General features: G+C 48.1%; 1 pseudogene; it reads left to right on the top strand.

The window, feature by feature from the left end:
* The window catches only part of LOC101432720 (transmembrane protein 132B-like), a 253068-nt pseudogene extending 248545 nt beyond the window's left edge, over positions 1 to 4523 (top strand).
* The last annotated feature ends 1477 nt before the right edge of the window (positions 4524 to 6000 follow it).

Below are 6000 nucleotides of genomic sequence, written 5' to 3' on the forward strand. Positions count from 1 at the left end.
TCATTAGCCCAGAGTTCCACACGTCAGGAAGAAGGCTGAGTGAGCTCCATGGCATCTCCGCTCAGGGTCTCCCAGGGCTGGAATAGAGGTGGCAGTTGGGCAGATTTGCAAGCGGGGGCTTCGAAGAAGAGCTATCCAGACTATTCTCCAGTTTAGGTTGTGAGCAGAATTCAGTTCCTCATGGGAGGGCCCTGTTTCCTTTCAGGATGTCAGCCAAGGACCATTCTCTGTTCCCAGGGGCTCCTGCACCCTGGCTCATCTGCCCCCATCATCAGCCATGGTGTCCAGACTCTGTCCCATGCTTTGAACCTGCCTGACTGCCCCATCTGCCATCAGCCAGGGAGGGGGCTCTGCTTCTAAGGGCTCACATGATTACATTGGACCCATACCTTAAGATCACCTGTGCCTTTTAACAGAACGTAATCACAGGAGTAATCTCTCTAGGCACAGGCTCCAAGACCAGGGCAGGTCGTCCTTGGGGGCCGTTCTAGAAATTCTACCTAGCACGTGCTTTTCTCCAGGTTTCAGTCACCACTGGTTGCAAATTAGATGGTTAATTAGGAGGGCCGGCTCTTCAGGACATCACGGGTCCCTTCCTGCCTTGTTTAACTGGTTTCCCCATTGACGTCACCACGGCCCACGCAGTCATCGTTATATTTCCGTGACGACCACACAGCTGCCCGTCAGAAGGCATGTGAGCAGGGGAAGATGGCTGAGCCTGTTTCAGGTTTACCACATTTCTGTTACTTTCAAAGTATAAGTATTTATTGGGCAAATGTTACTCTTTGAGTGCCCAGTACCCACATGGGCATTTAACTTTTACCAGAGAATATACTACTGCTATTATCACATGAAACAAGGAAAAGACAAGACCAGGGTGGACTTGGTAAAACTCCTTCTTCAGTGGGTAGATGTAACTCAACAATAGCATAGCACATGCCTAAGCCATTCCCGTGAGCACGTTCACTGAGCAGAGAGCTGGGAGAACACACTGAGGGAGATGTCAGTTAAGGAGTTTAAAGTGGCTGCAGGGAGAGGACACACGAGCTTTCCCGCTTGCTTTCGAAGGTTCTCTCGCCTCTCTCTGACTCCATCCTGGCTGAGAAGACAGTGGTTGTCCTGGATGACCGTGTCACCGTCACAGACCTGGGCATGCAGCTCGTGGCTGGCTTGTCTCTTTCCCTGCAGCCACACAGAGCAGACAGAAGAGCCATCGTCTCCACAGCAACTGCGCAGGATATTCTTCAAGCCCCCCAGCAGGTGAGCGGCCAGGGGCCCTGTGTCCCTGGTCAGTGGAAATGACATTCTCTCCCTTACCACACCCTGCAGAGAGGATCCCTGCAGTACTTGCAGCGAGGACTGGTGATTCCTGAAGCTTCTTCCCGCTTCTTATCCATTGTGTCTTGTTTCTGAGAAAAGAACTCGGTGGCTTGGATGCATTTCCTTGTTTTACACCTTTGCACATGAACCACCTGCCATATGCCATTTGCTTTCCAGTGGGCTTCCCTGTGCTAGGTGTGGGCTGCTGCTAGACTGTGCACAAGGGATCTCGTGTTTTCACTTTCCCCAAAGCAGGTGTTTTCTGGTACTTGGAAACTGTTCGAGCTGCCCAAACAAGCATGGCTAATAGGCACCAAATTGCTATTGTTTACTGAAATTATTGTCAACTCTAAATTTCTCCTCCATCTTTAAACTTTCAGCGAGTCACTTATAAAGATGCCAGGGATGCCATGTCTTTCAAGCAGTTCAGTCTCATAGTGCTGCTTTCCACAGGTACTCCAGCCAGTGCATTGGCTTCCTAGTAGAGAATGTTCAGTGCGATGCTGTCCTAAACAGTAGCCTGAGTAGTTGTACCTGAAATTGATTCAGATAAATTGCCTGATCTTTCAAATGTTTTTGGAAAGGTCAAAGTCAAATTCTGTTGTATGGCATGCAATAAATTAATAGACATTGTACTGTATTCATTGAAGTATATTTTTTATTCCTTATATACCAGTGGGGCTAAAGTACATTATTGATGCCAATTCAAGGCAGGCCAAATTTGTTCAAGATTATAAAACATAGTTTATTTTTCTCAGTTTGTAAATTTAAAGAATAATGTATGGGAAGTCATATTTTTGTTTGCAAACATGAAGGAACCTGATTATAACATAATGCTTTGGTTTCATTTTTCTTAGGAAGCAATAGTCAGTTCTTGGATCTTGTTCAGTGATGGTTCAGCAACACCTTTAGACATTTATGATCCCAAGGATTTTTCAATCACTGTCTCGTCATTGGATGAAATGGTGGTGTCTGTCCAGCCAAACCTTCAGTCCAAATGGCCGATCGTGGTTGCAGAGGGGGAAGGGCAAGGGCCCTTGATTAAGTTAGAACTTATGATCAGTGAACCTTGTCAGAAGACCAAGAGGAAGAGTGTTCTTGCTGTGGGTAAAGGACATGTCAAGGTCAAATTTGAACCAAGTGTGGGTGAGCACCAAGGAGGCACCAACGACATCGAGGGCACAGATTGGGAGTATAAAGGCCATCTCAGTAACTCCATAGAGTGAGAAGGAAACCAGGAGAGGGCAGTTCAGGAGTGGTTCCAACATGGCGCATCTGTTGGCCAAGGGGAAGGTGCCAACAAAAGCACAACGCCGCGGTCTCCCATGGAGGGAAAGAAGAAGAAGCTACTCAAGAGCGGTGGTCCAGATGCCTTCACAAGCTTCCCCACGCGCGGGAAGTTACCCGAGCCCAACAGTCCTGGTGACCTGACGGTGACCTCCAGGGGGCTAACTGACCTGGAGATCGGCATGTACGCCCTGCTCTGCGTCTTCTGCCTGGCCATTCTCGTCTTCTTGATCAACTGCGTGGCGTTTGCTTGGAAGTACAGACACAAAAGGTTTGCCGTGAGCGAGCAGGGCAACATCCCCCACTCCCACGACTGGGTCTGGCTGGGGAACGAGGTGGAGCTTCTGGAGAACCCCGTTGACATCACGCTCCCGTCGGAGGAGTGCACGACCATGATAGACAGGGGGCTGCAGCTCGGGGAGAGGAACTTCCTTCTCAACGGCAGCTCCCAGAAGACTTTCCACAGCCAGCTCCTCAGACCTCCTGACTATGTCTACGAGAAGGAAATGAAGACTGACCCAATAAACCCTTCAGGCCCCAAGAGGAAGAGAGTCAAGTTTACTTCCTACACCACCATTCTCCCGGAGGACGGCGGCCCATACACCAACTCCATCCTGTTCGACAGCGATGACAGCATTAAGTGGGTCTGCCAGGACATGGGGCTGGGGGACGCCCAGGACTTCAGAGACTACATGGAAAGGCTGCAGGAGCAGATGTGAGTGACTTTCTTATGTTCGTATTCACCTTTATGCCTTCTGTTTTTTGAATGGTGGAGCGGTGAGTCTGATGAGCAATAGGGGATGATTTGACACAGCTTCGTTGGTGGAGGGCTGGTGGGATCCTCTCTAAGCAAGTAGCAGAGGCCTGCAGGGTGAAAGCAGCTGGGCTTAGTTGGGGAAATGCTTCTAACACAGCCACATGTAGGGACTGGAGAAATCCTAAGACAACAGTTTTATATACTGCCTGGTACTAGCTCAGTGCGAATGTAATAAACCTGACCCCACCGACATTGTTAGTCATCTAATGACAAAAAGCCGTTTGGAATTAGGAAAGATTTGGGTGTTGATTTTTCTATTCTAGACCTTTTAAAGCACAGCAGACATTTCTTGCCCTTGGCCTGAGATTAGACGTATGTGAAAGATAACTGAATGTGGCTCTCCTTGTTTGTTACGAGCACGGCTCATTATTTTTATATACATTTGCACCTGCACTTGGTTCCTTTGACCTCTGGAATTCTTTTTTGAAACATGAAGAGAAGAGATTTCCGTCTTTTCTTTGAGATCTGTTTGATTTCCACGTGCGTTTTCCTCCCCGGGCTTTGCCGTGTCGTGTTACTTCCTGGTGTCCGTGCACGATGTCAGGTGTTCTTCAGTTTCCCACACTCCAGTGTTCTGGGCCGTGGCTCAGAAGCTGGTCCTCACGTTCTCTCCTCCTTCAGACCTGGACCAGGCTTTTCCTTAAAGTGCGAGTGACATACCCTGAGGGAGGGCCATCTCTTTACAGTGTGCTTCATGAAGTGGCAACATTGGAAGTAAAGTTGTGAATCACAGACCAAACATTTCGCCTTATCCTCTGCTTGGTGCAAATTCATGGGGAACTCCTGGGGCCCATTTCTGAGGGCAGCAAGGCCTCAAAACAGCTGTATCTATCTGAATACTTGCGGTCAATACAATTTATTATGCTCAAAGTAGAATTGATATACACAGAAAGGAAATTGCTTAGGAAATAGCTGTCCATTAAACCTCCCATTTTATCAGACCAAAAATAAAAATAAGAAAGTAAAATACTTCAGCCCAGCAAAATAGAAATTCACCCATACAACGATCAAAACACAACAAAAAATTCCTCAACCATGATTTTGGCAGAGATGAAACCTTCACGGAGAGTGCACCAAAGGAGAAAAGCAATGGGATGCTCAAAGGAATCCTAAAAATAAATGACTGTTCCAGAGCATAAGCAGTTGCTATGAAAAATCACCACAATTGGAAAATCCGAGTGGCAAGAAGGAAAAAAAGGTGCCTCCCCGCGTAAGTTTTAAATAGAAAATGTTATTTGAAGAACAGCATGAGTGGTGTCAACAAAGCATGATTAGGAAAATGTGACAACATTTTTATTAAGATGGGATTGCTGGCAAAACACACACTGGGCTCGTATGCCCCACCGTAAGCTCTGTCGAGGCATTTGTATCTCTAAGAAGTAGAATGTTGAGGACCAAAAGATAGAAGGAGCTGCAGGAGCCCTCTGGGCGGTCCTCTGACTCCAGTTGGCTAGTTCCCAGGAGCTAGTCCCTAGGAGCTCAGTCCCCCCTCTTGCGATAGGGTCCCTGGTAGGGTCAGCATAGCCCAGCCTCTCTCAGGGCTCCTCTCGTTGGCAGCCGTAAGGCTCTTCTTGTATCTTTTGCCCATAGGGCGACAGTGTGTTGGTGGACAGTGCGCACATTACAGGTGAGGTGCCTCTGACATCCAAGGCAGGTATTTGCTTGGTCCTGTGTTATAGTGAGGCTTTGGAACTGAAGCTGGTCAGGTTCAAGAACCCTTAAATTTGACAAGAGAATGGAGCCAAGAGACCCAAGGCAATTGCTGCAGAAGGAATTTCCAGAGATGAGCACCTTGTAGGAAGAGCTCCTCAGCCACAGGAAGGCACCACTGCCCTTCAGAGTGTGTGGTGGAGGTGGCCTCACCAACGCAGTGGGCAAAGAGAGGCTCACGAGCTCCTTGGCCTGCAGTTCTCTAAATGAGCCCTGCTCCCTCTGGAAGACGTGGCCAGTTCTCTCTCCGTGGAGCCTCCACGTTTGGCCCAGGTATTTCTGAAACTGAGGGTCCTCAGCTCAGTTAAGGGTGAGTGTCCCACACAGAGCAGGCTGTCTCCTACTGCAGAGGATGGCTTGGGTGTGCGGTGTCGTTTGGGGCAGGCTGGGGAAGCAAGAGAAACTACCATCCTGGGGACTGCCGCTACGGCCGCCTGGTGGTTAGAGCAGTTCCAGTACCATGAGCCTGTGCGTGCTGGACGCGGTGCGGGAGCAAGCGTGGGCTAAGAAGGCTCAGCTGGAGTGACCCTAGATCACCTTTGTTCCTTTATGAAAAATCTCAGACAATTCAAAATGAGAAACAAGTGGAAAGGCTGGGGAGAGGGGTCCCTTTTACCATACAACACACATATACACAGATACAAATGTGTGTGTGTGGATACTGAAGAGCACGAGAATATTGAGTGGGAATCATCAGTGACTTTCAGTTGTTCTGATTTGGCATGGACCTTATTCAGATTAACAGAACTTAAATTGAAGTTTTATCTGTTCTAAATATTTTCTGCTGATTAGAATCCATGGCCTTGTTTTCCAACTAGTCAAAACTAATAGACATTACATCCCCAAATATCTAAACTAAAATGGAG

The sequence above is a fragment of the Dasypus novemcinctus genome, chromosome 6, assembly GCF_030445035.2.
Source record: "Dasypus novemcinctus isolate mDasNov1 chromosome 6, mDasNov1.1.hap2, whole genome shotgun sequence".
In the NCBI taxonomy this organism is placed as follows: domain Eukaryota; kingdom Metazoa; phylum Chordata; class Mammalia; order Cingulata; family Dasypodidae; genus Dasypus; species Dasypus novemcinctus.